Genomic DNA, 14,312 nt, shown 5'->3' on the forward strand with positions numbered 1-14,312 from the left:
TTAGAATTATCTAGTGCATTTTGAAATGCAAATATACAAAGCTATTTAAATGAATGACATAATCTTACCCCCACAAAATGAGGGCCACTAATACTTGGATGGTGAGAAATTGTAGTAAGTTGCATTTGAGGCACCTTAGAAGTCTCTCTCTCCTGTGGTGGAATGACCAATGGGTGAGAAATTCGAGAGAACCATTGCATATATCCATATCCATAATATGTTGAATGCTTTAGTTGATGGCCTCTAGTGGCAACATCCACCACATAATTATTTACGTAGTGCAACCATTTATCATCAATCTCCTCAAGAGAAATCACCATACTAGTAACATGTTGAGGTGACCTTAGGATGTGTTTAACATGTCCATATTGTCATAATACCTGCTCAGCCAAGTGTGCTTGCTTGTAGGTACCCCACCTAAGCCACCATGAATACAATGTTATATCTTCAAATGGTTGATAATCTCTATGATGACTATAAGGCATCCAACAAACTTCATTAACGATGATTGCATCCAATTCCCTCCTATACGGAAGCATTGGGCCTATACTCTTGTTATGTGACCAGCGAAAAGAATAAGGATTTTGCTCCAAGTATTCCATGGACAACTGACGGGAACCAATCCAAGGAAAGTGCTCAAATATCTATGTCTATTTCAAAATTAATAACCCAAATTAGATTAGATAAAGTCTAAAGCAATACAAAATGTTTTTGTTAAGCATAAAATAGTATGAAAAGTTTTCACCTGTAAAAGGGTCATGTAGCCACATATTTGCTTAATGTTATGGACACAAGCATCACCCAAGTGCTCATACAAGAATGTCAAGGCAGGTACACCCCATGCATAATCACTACAAGCTAAAAGGTCAAGAAATAGGTCCAAGAATGCTACATCCACATATGTTGCACTCTTGTTAGCAAAAATCATGCAACCAACCAAGAATAGAAGAAAAACCCTTGTAGCAAATTCCCAACACTTCTCTTGGCACCTCACATCATAGACATCTTTCAACCAACTCATATGAACATGAGCACCTCTCATAGCCCTTATCTCAAGGATTGCATCCTTGTGTGAGACTCCTAACAAATCTTTTAAGTATACACGTGCAATGTCATGGTCCATGATCGACTACTGAAAAATGCACCTCTAATTGGTAGGTGGAATAAGCATGACACATCATTGAGAGTGATGGTCATCTCTCCGGTTGGCAAGTGGAATGAGCTTGTCTCTGGTTGTCATTGCTCAACAAATGCAGACATAAGACCTTTATCCACCATCTGGTAGTTGCAAAGTAGAAATGATGCCAAGCTGGACTTATCTATCATTTTTTGTATTTGGTGCTGCTTGATGACAAATTTTTTTACTTTTCTTCCATGATTGACAATCTTAAGCTCACCACAATCCTGATGTTTTATGATCTTGTCATTATAAAAGTTTATTAAACATTAAATTTTAAAAAATCCAATATATTAATTACCTCACCACTCCATAAGCGGTTGCAACATGGTCTAGAAAATTCCTAAGGACTGACAAATCCTCAGGGCCTCTTGGAAAGGACCTCACTACTTGAGGGTTCACAACACCATCTACCATGACCTATTAAGGCTCCTCGTGATCATTGACTATAGGTACTTGGGCATTCACATGTTGCATATCTTTTGTAGTCGTTGACACTTTCATGCAACGCTACCACCTCTTGTCTGTACCAAAACTTCACATAACGATAGATGATCAATGAATTTCAAAATACAAAGATAGTTGATCAATCAATTTCAAACACACAAACTCTAACAAGAATCCTAAAAAGAAATGTAGAGATGAGAGAGAGATGTCAACAAAATAAAGAAAGAGTGAGCTGAAGACGATAGTAAGCTAGAAACAACAAGAACAAAAGAATGTAGAAGAAGGTAGAGATAGTGAGAAGAATTACTTGGAGGAAAAAATGCATATGGTCGACACCTTTCCCTTTGACACTAAACATGTAACGACCCACCCTAGGTTGTCACATCCAGAAACAACCAATATGACAACTAAAATAAAATAATATATAATTTAGAAAAGAGAGCAAAGGCCAGCTACACTAGAGTGTAAACATACAATAACATATAAATTGTTCCAAAAAAATATATAACATATTTTTATAGCAGAGCCATTATCCTCAATAAGATTATACAGTAACCCAAAAGGCTAACATCATGAAAATATAAGATAGACACCCTAGGTGCTGGTCAAGCTCTAAGCCCAGCCACTTCTCAAAGCAGCTATCAAAAGACTCCTTGCTATCTCAAAGCATCACACCTGATCTGCTCCCCCATATAGTGAGATCATCACAGTCCACATCATGGAAATATAAGGGTTAGCACGTATAAAACCAACCATAGTATAATAAAATATCATTAAAATAGATATTTTATTAACAGTATGTATCCATACCAAAGAAATGACAACATTATAAACAGTTATTTCCATGCAAAATATAAACCAATCCAGAATCTAATGTATACACATCCATGCCAATGCATACATATTTTATGATAATAAAGAATCCATAATCAATGTATACAATCCATACCATATGTATACATATTCCACATCCAAAACAAAGTCACACCACTGTATAATCCCATGATGTAACCAACACATCCAAACCAAATGTTGGCCTCAACACATCCAAACCAAGTGTTGATTTGGTGAAACATGTCATCAACCCATGTCACACACCTAACCTCTCATGGAAAATATACAGTTGGATTACGTCGTCACGTAACCCTGGTGATCGTGGCCACTTCATCCATCGGTATGACTCGGCCTTGCCCCCATACCGGTAGCAAATAGAATACTTAGAGGAGTACTTTAGAATCCACCTAACATCTGAAGTGGTTTATTATATAACCTTTGAAAAAGTTCCATATTGGAATCCTCACCATGGGATTCCCAAATTTCATATTTTCCAAAGATTATATTCTGATCTCACCAAGAGATCTAATCCATACCATAACCTTACTCCTCTAAGTTCTATTAGCTTTCCAAACCACACACACATAGCATATTCCATAATTACATACAAACTTTTCCATAACCATGCCAAATCATTCAATATAATAACATAAATAATTAAACACCTAAAACAACCATCAACTTAAACAAATGACAATCTTCATATAAACAAAATAGTATATTAAAAGTTATACTACCCCTATCATGCTCATACATACTAGATGAAGTCTTATAAGTACTACCCTTACTTGGATAAACAGGAATCGAAACTAGGGCAGAACCTCCTCCTCACTTTCTTAAACAGGAACCGAAACTAGGGTAGAACCTCCTTCTCTGAATTTCTCTTCCTCTCTCTCCTCTTTTCTTTCCCCTCCTCTCTCTTTCTTTCTCTCTCTCTCCTCTTTCTCTCTCTAAGATCTCCTCTTCTCCAACTCTCCATTTTCCAACCCCTAGCCCCCTATTTATAGAATTTTTCTTACCTAACCCGGAACGACCCGTTCTGAAAGCGGAATGCCCGTTCTGGGCCTGAAATATCCACGTGAGTTTTAGAACTGGAACGGCCCGTTCCAAAACCAGAACGGCCTGTTCCGGGACTCATCCAGAACGGCCCATTTTCCTTCCGGAACGGCCCGTTCTCCTTCTAGAACGGCCCGTTCCAAAACCAGAAAGGCCCGTTCTCCTTTTGGAATGGCCCGTTCTCGGCCTGTTCTCAAAGTTAAACCTAGTTCATTTTTGGTGCTTGGAACGACCCGTTCCGCATTTGGAATAGCCCGTTCCAAATTACCAAAACACCCTATACCTTTATAAAAAATTACAAAAATGCCATTAATCAATTATAAAAAAAATGGATATTACAATTCTCCCTAACAACAAAAATTTTCGTCCTCGAAAATTCACTTACTCAAAAAGAGATATGGGTATTGATCCTTCATCCTATCTTCCAACTCCCAAGTGGCTTCATTAGTAACCTCATCCCAAATAACCTTCACCAAATTGATAGATTTACCTCGTAACTGTTTAACTTTCTTATCTGCCACTGAAACTGGCTGTTTCTCTAAAGTTAGATTCTCTTTAATTTGCACTGCCTCTGATTCCAAGACATGACTCGGATCGTGAATATACTTCCCCAGTTGTGAAACATGGAACACATCATGTAGATTAGACAGGAATGGAGGTAATGCAATCTAATATGTCACTGGTCTAATCCTCTTGAGAATTTGATACGGCCCAATAAACTTAGGATTCAACTTCTTAACTTTGATAGCTCTTCCCACACCTGTGGTAGGAGTTACCTTCAAAAACACATGTTCTTCCTCTGAAAACTCCAAAGGTTTCCTCTCTTGTCTACATAAGACTTTTGCCGACTCTGAGCAGCTCTCATTCTTTCCTGAATTTGTTTAACCTTTTCAGTAGTCTGTAAGATGATCTCTGGCCCCACCATCAGTGATTCTCCCTCTTTAAACCAACACAAAGGTGTTCGACACTTCCTCCCATACAGAGCCTCAAATGGTGCCATTCCTATACTTGCATGAAAACTGTTATTATAAGTGAACTCGACCAAAGGTAACATTTCTTCCTAACTCCCTAGATGATCCAAAATACAAGCCCTCAACAAGTCCTCCAAAGATTGGATAATCCTCTCAGACTGCCCATCAGTTTGTGGGTGATAAGCAGAACTGAGTCTCAACTTAGTCTCTAACGCCTGGTGCAAACTCTGCCAAAATCGGGATGTAAAACGAGGATCCCTATCAGAAATGATACTGGAGGGCACGCCATGTAATCTAACTATCTCCTTAACATACAACTGAGTTAACTTTTCTAAGGACAATTTTATATTCACTAGAAGAAAATGAGCACACTTAGTTAATCTATCCACAATCACCCAAATAGAATCACAATTCTTAGCAGACCTTGGTAATCCAACAAAAAAATCCATGGTTATACTATCCCATTTCCATTCTGGCACTTCCATCATTTGTAACAAACCTCCTGGTTTTTGATGTTCTACTTTAGCTTTCTGACACATAATGCAAGATGAAACATACTCGGCTATCTCCCTCTTCATACCATTCCACCAAAACATTTTCTTCAAATCTTGATACATTTTTGTCATACGATGTACACTCAACTTGCTCTTATGACCTTCCTCAAGTATCAATTTCTTCAACTCTTTATCTTGTGGAATACAAACTCTACCCTTGTACCTCAAAACTCCATCCATATCTTGTTCAAATCCTTCAGCTTTCTCAGAACCCAACAATTCTCTAACCTTATTCAATCCCTTATCCTGAACTTGTTTTTCTTTCACCATCTCCAAGAAATCACTAGTAATGGTAGTCGTACCACAACTAATAAAATCTGGGGCAATCACAACATTAAGATTCATATCCCTAAATTTCTCTACCAACTCCATCTCTTTAACCATCATGTAAGACATATGAAGAGATTTTCTACTCAAAGCATCTGCCACCACATTCGCTTTACCTGGATGGTACATTAACTGAAAGTCATAATCTTTCAAAAACTCAATCCACCTCCTTTGCCTCATATTTAACTCTTTCTGATCAAACAAGTATTTCAGACTCTTATGATCACTGAACACCTAAAACTTTGCTCCATAGAGATAATGCCTCCAAATCTTCAAAGCAAAAACCACCACAACTAACTCTAGATCATGCGTAGGATAATTCCGTTCATGAGTCTTTAACTGCCTAGATGCATAGGCCACAACCTGTCTATCTTGCGTCAAAAGATTTATTTGGATCTGGCAGAATCAAAACTGGAGACGAAGTCAGCTTTTCCTTTAACTCTTGAAAACTCCTTTCACACTCCTCCGTCCATATAAAAGGATGATCCTTCCTGGTCAGCTGTGTCAAAGGCATAACAATTTTAGAAAATCTTTCTATGAATCTTCTATAATAGCCAGCCAATCCCATAAAACCTTTAACTTTAGTAACTGATTTTGGACGCTCCCACCTCAAAATCGCTTCCACCTTAGTAGGATCAACTGCAATTCCTTGTGCAGAAATCACATGACCCAAGAACTTAACTTCAGATAGCCAAAACTCACATTTTGACAACTTTGCAAATAACTGTTTCTCCTTCAATACCTGCAAAACTATCCTCAGATGTTCTCTATGTTCCTCCATAGATCCAGAATAAACCAAAATGTCATCAATGAACACCACAACAAACTTATCCAGAAAGGGTCTAAAAATCTTGTTCATATAATCCATGAAAATAGCTGGAGCATTCGTCACTCCAAAAGGCATAACAACATACTCATAATGGCCATATCGAGTCCTGAAAGCAGTCTTTGGTATGTCCTCCTCCTTTACCCGAATCTGGTGATACCCATACCTCAAATCAATCTTGGAAAAAATAGAAGCTCCCCTCAACTGATCCATTAAATCATCTATTCTTGGCAATGGATACTTATTCTTGATTGTCAATTTATTTAACTGCCTGTAATCTACACATAACCTCACACCACCGTCCTTCTTCTTTACCAATAACACTGGTACTCCCCACGGAGATACACTAGGTCTGATCATTTGCTTCTCCAAAAGCTCTTCAACCTGCTTCTTCAATTCAGACAACTCTGCTGGTGCCATTCTATAAGGAGAAATAGACATTGGTCTCGCCCCTGGTATAAGATCAATACTAAACTCCAACTCTCGCTTTGGTGGTAACCCCGGAACATCATCCGAAAAAACCTCTAGGAAATCTCTGACAACATCGATACTATTTAACAACTTTTCATTCTCTACACTGATAAAAGATATGATCATAAACCCAAGAGCTCCACCCTTTAACAACCCATCCACCTGTCCACTAGAAATAAATCACTCCTGTTCAACAGTAGGAAAGATTAATCTCTTCTTTGAACAATCTATCAAAATCCTGTTGGCAGAAAGCCAATCCATCCCTAAAATCACATCCAAATTAGATAAAGGTAAACAAAACAAGTTCACTTTATAACAATGCCCTTCCACCTCCACTGGACATCTTAAACAAACCTCAGAAGTCAAAACAGAACCTAAAGCTGGAGTAGAAACAATTAGATCCACACACCAGGAACTCACAACCAAATTTAACCTTGCCACACATTCATAAGAAATAAAAGAATGTGAAGCACTAGAATCAAATAGAATAGAAATATCATTACCATCAGCTTTTCCTTTTCCCTTTACCAGCTCAGATGACGTTTCAACTTCAGCACCTGTTAAAGCAAAAACACGACCTGCTGCAGTAGGCCGATCCACTTTCTGGTTCTCTCTAGTTGGAGTATTTCTGACATTACAATCTTTAGCCATGTGACCCACCTTGCCACATTTAAAACACACATAGTCCTTTGTAGGACAATCCCTCATCATATGTGGGCCTCCACATCTGTAACATCTAAAACTCTGAACAGCTCCTGTAGTAGTAGTCCCCATTAGTTTCTTATTAGCATTCCTCTTCTGAAACTGAGATGGTCTCTTTTGAGGATGTTTCCCCCTCCCAAATCCAGATGATCCCTCTGAACCCTTTGCCACTTTATTTTCTCCTTCAAATCTCTCAACTATTTTTGCCTTTTCAACTAGAACTAGAAACTCCACAATCCCCATAGGAACAATAGTCTTTTTTAGCTCATACCTTAAACTTTCACTAAACTTCCTGCATCTCCATGCTTCAGAGATAGCTTGAGAATAGTACCTAGCCAAGTGTTCAAACTTGACCACATACTCTTGTACTGACATATTTCCTTGTTGCAGTCTCAAAAATTCAACTTCCTTAGCATTTCTGGTGCTATCTGGAAAATATTTCTCTAGGAATACCTTTTTGAAGTTCTCCAAATTCACCACTTCCCCTCTAGCTTCCATCATAGCCTGAGCACCTTTCCACCACAAGCTAGCCTCGCCCACCAACATATAAATAGCATAAACTAGCTTCCTCTCCTCGAGGCATTGCATCACCATGAAGATTTTCTCCATCTCCTCAATCCACTGGTCAGCAACTTCAAGTCTATCAACACCTGTAAATTGAGGGGGATTCCCTTTTCTGAACTCTGACAAGCCCTTATACTCATCAGGTACCTCAGCCCTAGCTTCTTTAGCTGCAGCTCGGTTGGTCCCCATTTGAGTCAACAAAGTATTCTGTTGTCCAATAGCAGCAGCAATTAGCTCCATAGCCTGAGAAATCTGCCGCTCATCCACACCTGAAGAAGGATTAGAATGGTTTCCCCTACCAACCATCCTAATCAAGATAAAAGATCAAGGAACCCATGAGTTTACACTAAAACACATAAGTAATTCCTTTCCAAAATCCATTTCCACACAACAGAAACATAACAAGACCATTTCCCACAAACCCTAAAGAGACTCGACCAGCTCTGATACAAAAAATGTAACGACCCACCCTAGGCCGTCACATCCAGAAACAACTAATATGACAACTAAAATAAAATAATATATAATTTGGAAAAGAGAGCAAAGGACAGCTACACTAGAGTGTAAATATACAATAACATATAAATTGTTCCAAAAAAATATATAACATATTTTTATAGCAGAGCCATTATCCTCAGTAAGATTATAAAGTAACCCAAAAAGCTAACATCATGAAAATATAAGATAGACACCCTAGGTGCTGGTCAAGCTCTAAGCCCAACCACTTCTCAAAGCAGCTATCAAAAGACTCCTTGCTATCTCAAAGCATCACACCTGATCTGCTCCCCCACATAGTGAGATCATCACAGTCCACATCATGGAAATATAAGGGTTAGCACGTATAAAACTAACCATAGTATAATAAAATATCATTAAAATAGATATTTCATTAACAATATATATCCATACCAAATAAATGACAACATTATAAACAGTTATTTCCATGTCAAATATAAACCAATCCAGAATCTAATGTATACACATCCATGCCAATGCATACATATTTTATGATAATAAAGAATCCATAATTAATGTATACAATCCATACCATATGTATACATATTCCACATCCAAAACAAAGTCACACCACTGTATAATCCCATGATGTAACCAACACATTGATGGAACCAACTTCTCCATGAGAGTTAGTGGTTGATTCCTTCTCTTCTCCAAGGTTGATATGATGTGAAGGATGATCTCTTCAAGGGTATGGAAGTGGAGGATTTGGTGTTTGGGAAGGTGAAGGGTGACGCACAAAATGAAGGAGAGAAATGGATGCAAAAAGAGAGGAAGAATATAAGAGAAAAGAGAGAGAAAATGAGAAAAACAATAAGAAAATAAAAGAGATGTTAGCAAAACTAGTCATGGGAGGGGGAGTTGGGGGATCCAACCCAAGGGTAAGCATCCCTAGAAGTGAAAGTGAGGGTAGTCAACACCCGGTTGGCCTTCATCATCCTAAGTGAAGTGAGCTAGCCTAAAGGAGCTACACCACCAAACACCATCCATTTCTCTCTTTCATTTTGTGCGTCACCCTTCACCTTCCCAAACACCAAATCCTCCACTTCCATACCGGTTTTAGAAAATACTTGTTCTCTCATTATGGATAGTGGGTCTAGTTGTAATTGTTGTAGTACTAGATTGGTTAACAAGTTAGCCTTGACTACTCTACCTCACCCTAAACCTTACAAGTTACAATGGATAAATGAGGAGGGAGGTATTGTGGTCAACCAACAAGTAAATGTACCACCACTCTTAAGATCAATTTTGGAGAATATGATTGCCCCATGTAGTTCATCCAACATATCATCTAGCCTAGGGATTGGGTGCCTATATTTTATGGTGATGTTATTGATGGCTCTACAATCCGTGCACATCCTCCACTTGCCATCTTTCTTAGGCACCAAAAGAACGGGAACGGCACAAGGGCTAAGGCTTACCTTCTCTTCCTCTTCTTTAGCTTTTAAGGGGAGACCTTATTTTTCTTTCTTTTGTTTTCTTATTTTTTTTTTTCATCCTCTTCTCTTTTGGCTTTCATTTTGAGTTGGTCCTCACTCACTTGGGAAGGTGATAGAGGACATAACACAATTTTCTTGCCCAAGTGGTGGAAACTTATTTTATTAGAAAGGTCTTCATGAATAGTTTTCTTGTCAAATTGCCAAGGCCTTCCAAGTAAAATGTGACTAGCATCCAATGGCACTATATCACATAAAATTTCATCTTTATGTGTGGAATTTTAGCCATCTCCTTAATTTGTTGCTTCCTTTTCCCATTTTGCCCTTGTATTTTGGGGTACATTAGATATTAGGATTTTATTTTGTATTTTTATTTAGCCTTGTGATAGGTCCTATATGATGCTTCAAGGATGGTCCTCCATCACACATCCAAACCAAATGTTGGCCTCAACACATCCAAACCAAGTGTTGATTCGGTGAAACATGTCATCAACCCATGTCACACACCTAACCTCTCATGGAAAATATACAGTTGGATTACGTCGTCACGTAACCCTAGTGATCGTGGCTACTTCATCCATCGGTATGACTCGGCCTTGCCCCCATATCGGTAGCAAATAGAATACTTAGAGGAGTACTTCAGAATCCACCTAACATCTGAAGTGGTTTATTATATAACCTTTGGAAAAGTTCCATATTGGAATCCTCACCATGGGATTCCCAAATTTCATATTTTCCAAAGATTATATCCTGATCTCACCAAGAGATCTAATCCATACCATAACCTTACTCCTCTAAGTCATATTAGCTTTCCAAACCACACACACATAGCATATTCCATAATTACATACAAACTTTTCCATAACCATGCCAAATCATTCAATATAATAACATAAATAATTAAACACCTAAAACAACCATCAACTTAAACAAATGACAATCTTCATATAAACAAAATAGTATATTAAAAGTTATACTACCCCTATCATGCTCATACATACTAGATGAAGTCTTATAAGTACTACCCTTACTTGGATAAACAGGAATCGAAACTAGGGCAGAACCTCCTTCTCTGAATTTCTCTTCCTCTCTCTCCTCTTTTCTTTCCCCTCCTCTCTCTTTCTTTCTTCTCTCTCCTCTTTCTCTCTCTAAGATCTCCTCTGAAAGCGGAACGCCCGTTCTGGGCCTGAAAAATCTACGTGAGATTTAGAACTGGAACGACCCGTTCCAAAACCAGAACGGCTTGTTCTGGGACTCATCCAGAACGACCCATTTTCCTTCCGGAACGGCCTGTTCTCCTTCCAGAACGGCCTGTTCTCAAAGTTAAACCTAGTTCATTTTTGGTACTTGGAACGGCCCGTTCCGCATTTGGAACAGTCCGTTCCAAATTACCAAAACACCCTATACCTTTATAAAAAATTACAAAAAATGCCATTAATCAATAATAATAAAAATGGATATTACAGAACCCGCTTACAACTTGTAATAAAACCAAAAAGGGAAGAGGATAATGCAAAAATTGAAAAGGATAGAAGGAGAGGTAAGGAGATATGGAGAAGAAAGTGACGGAGAAGAAAGAGAGTGTACAAAAAAGAAAGAAAAATGGAGGTGTAAATTTGAAAAATTAAAAGTTAGAAAAAATATTAAAGGTAATTTAGGAATTTAATATTTCTTTTAAAAAAAAGGGAGTGTGTTTATAAAAAAAATGGAGGTGTGTATATCATGAGTCTTACACATTTGGTGAACAAATTGGCCCAAGTCCATTAAAATCAAAGCTAAGTATCTTCCTAATCTTTCTAGAATTATGCTTGTAAAAGTAAAAAAAAATTCTTTTAACATTGTATTTTATATATAATCGTAACGCTCTGAATTTTCTACTAATATGATTTTTTAATTATTATTTATATTTATATTAAATGAGGTTATTTTCTTATAATTGTTTTCAATTAATTAAAAGAGTTTTATAAATTTTAGAGGCTTTTAATAATTATGAGTATTTTTATTAAATAATAAATCTTTGCAAAAATTGTTTTGTATAATATTTATTAGAGAAATATGTATTTTTATGATATTTTGTTATAATAAGTATTTGGAGAAAAATATGTTTTTATATTATAATTGTTTATATATTTTATTTTAACTATAATTATGTTGGAAGAAATATATTTATTTTATATATTATATACTTGCTAATTATTAATTATTGTATTTTATTATAAATATTTAGGTTGATTTTAATAATTATTTAATTATTTTATATGTATATGAATATATTATAAGATTTTATAATTAAAATGATTTATTTATTTTACTAAATAAGAGGGAAGGAATTTGTAAATATGGTTAATATGTTTTGGTAAAAGGTTATAGATAAGTTAATATTATAAAAGAAACAATTTTATTTTACGCTCCTTCATTTTTCATTTTGCACAAACACACTTCATTTTATGCTCAAAGCTTGGAGAACAAGAGCAAGAAGGAAACCACCCCAAGATCATGCATCCATCTTCTTTGGCTTACCAATTAAAGTGAGGAGTGAGAAATCTCACTCTGAGTGTAATAATGTATGTTGGATAATGAGATTGACATCCAATCTTTCTCTGTTGTCTCTGTTATATGTCTTGTGCATAAAGTGTTTTTTAAATTGATTGCATTATGTGTTTTTGGTATTCTATATAATTTCTTATTATTATATTTAATGCTATGTAATTTTATGTCTCCAATTTTGTGATTGAATATGTAATATTAAAATTTGGATTACCTATAGGTTGCTGTGGGAACCCTAAATGGTTATTGTGTGAGTAGTTAATATGTGTATGTAATTAGAATGTGAAATTGTTATTGAATTTGAGTAATTGGTGATATAATATAGTAATATTAAGCTTTAATTATATTTTTTATCGATTGGATTGAAGTTTTAGAGTTTAGGGTTTGTAATGTGCAATTTTTGTACATCATACAAGTCTTTCATGAAACTTATATCGTGTCAGGTATCAAATGGATCATGTTGGGCCCCATTTGACATTGTTCCTACAAATGTTTGTGTTGTGCATGGCCTCAATCACATCGGCTGTAGGTACTCCTGAAAGAGTGTTGTCCTTTTCATGTTGGGTGCAATAAATGTCGCACTAGGCGTGGTATTGTTATAATCAAGTTTTTTGATCTTGATAAGAATTGTAGCATTGGATGTTAGCTTTCAAATGTCATTGGAATCACCTAAAAAGGAGGTTCATAACTCAAGTTATGATTAAATTAGTTAGCAAAAGTCAAACTGTCGTATTTAAGGTGTATTGGTTAACATATGGTTAGACGATCTCGTAATGATTATATCTTAAGGTGTATTGGATGATGTTATGTAATTATTGTGTTTGAACTATGAACATGTATAATCATTGTACTACTTATGTTGATAATTGATTGTGGTGTGTGATTAAGTTATTGATATGATATATTGTGAGCTATTTATGAATTGATTGATATGCTTTGACATTGACACAATTGATGTGTATAGATCTTGTGAAGATTATATGATGAGAAATCTAAGTGAGGCTTAGCCATGATATAATATGACAAGACATGTGATATGTGAATTAATGAGATCATGTGAAATGTAATGTATAGAGTCTATTTGACATGCATCATATGCATAAAAGTGTTTTTAAGGGTACGATATAGAATACACTGCTAAGAAAACCCCTATGTATAAAAGCTTGAGAGATCAATCTGTGGGGATAACTTGGTTTGGAAGTCCCAATCTCGCCCTTTGTGTGCATGAGATGTATATTGTGCGGCTCAACTATCCTAAATAAACCTTGGTAGTATGTCCTCCTAGTGAAAGTGTGTTGAGAGTGTAACCTAACATGTACTCCTAGGCTACTCTACGTGTATTGTTAGTGACAATGCACAAATATGATGTGTGATATTTTTATTGGCATCACATGAATGATAATATGTAATTCGTATTCATTGCATTATGCATTATAATGTTATTTGGTATTGTTTATTATGCTATGAATGAACCAAGTGTGATGATGACATTTATCTATGTGTACTATGTCTTGTTCTATGCTTGTTTGTACTCGGTTATCTGGTGGTGTTCCTACATCGTGAACCAGAGTGAGATGTTTCTCACTCTCTTGTTTGTTTCCTGTTGCTCTTGTGGTTTATGTAGGAGATCATCAATATTTTGCTGAAGATGTTAGGGATGAGCCTTAGGCTTCATGAGGGGTTGCTTTGATAAGACATATGATATCGGGATGTAGTTATGACTAGATTAGGAGTTTGTTTCATGTTATTAAAATTGAAAGCTTTGGTTTTAACTCCTCTGTAATTTTGTTAATTCCATTAAATTTAGTTTATGTTAACAATGTGATTCTCTCTACTTATATAAATTTTATATAAATTTTAAGTTCATTTATTTCACATGAGGTA

This window comes from Cajanus cajan, chromosome 5, assembly GCF_000230855.2.
Source record: "Cajanus cajan strain Asha chromosome 5, NIPB_CcT2T_4, whole genome shotgun sequence".
NCBI lineage: Eukaryota > Viridiplantae > Streptophyta > Magnoliopsida > Fabales > Fabaceae > Cajanus > Cajanus cajan.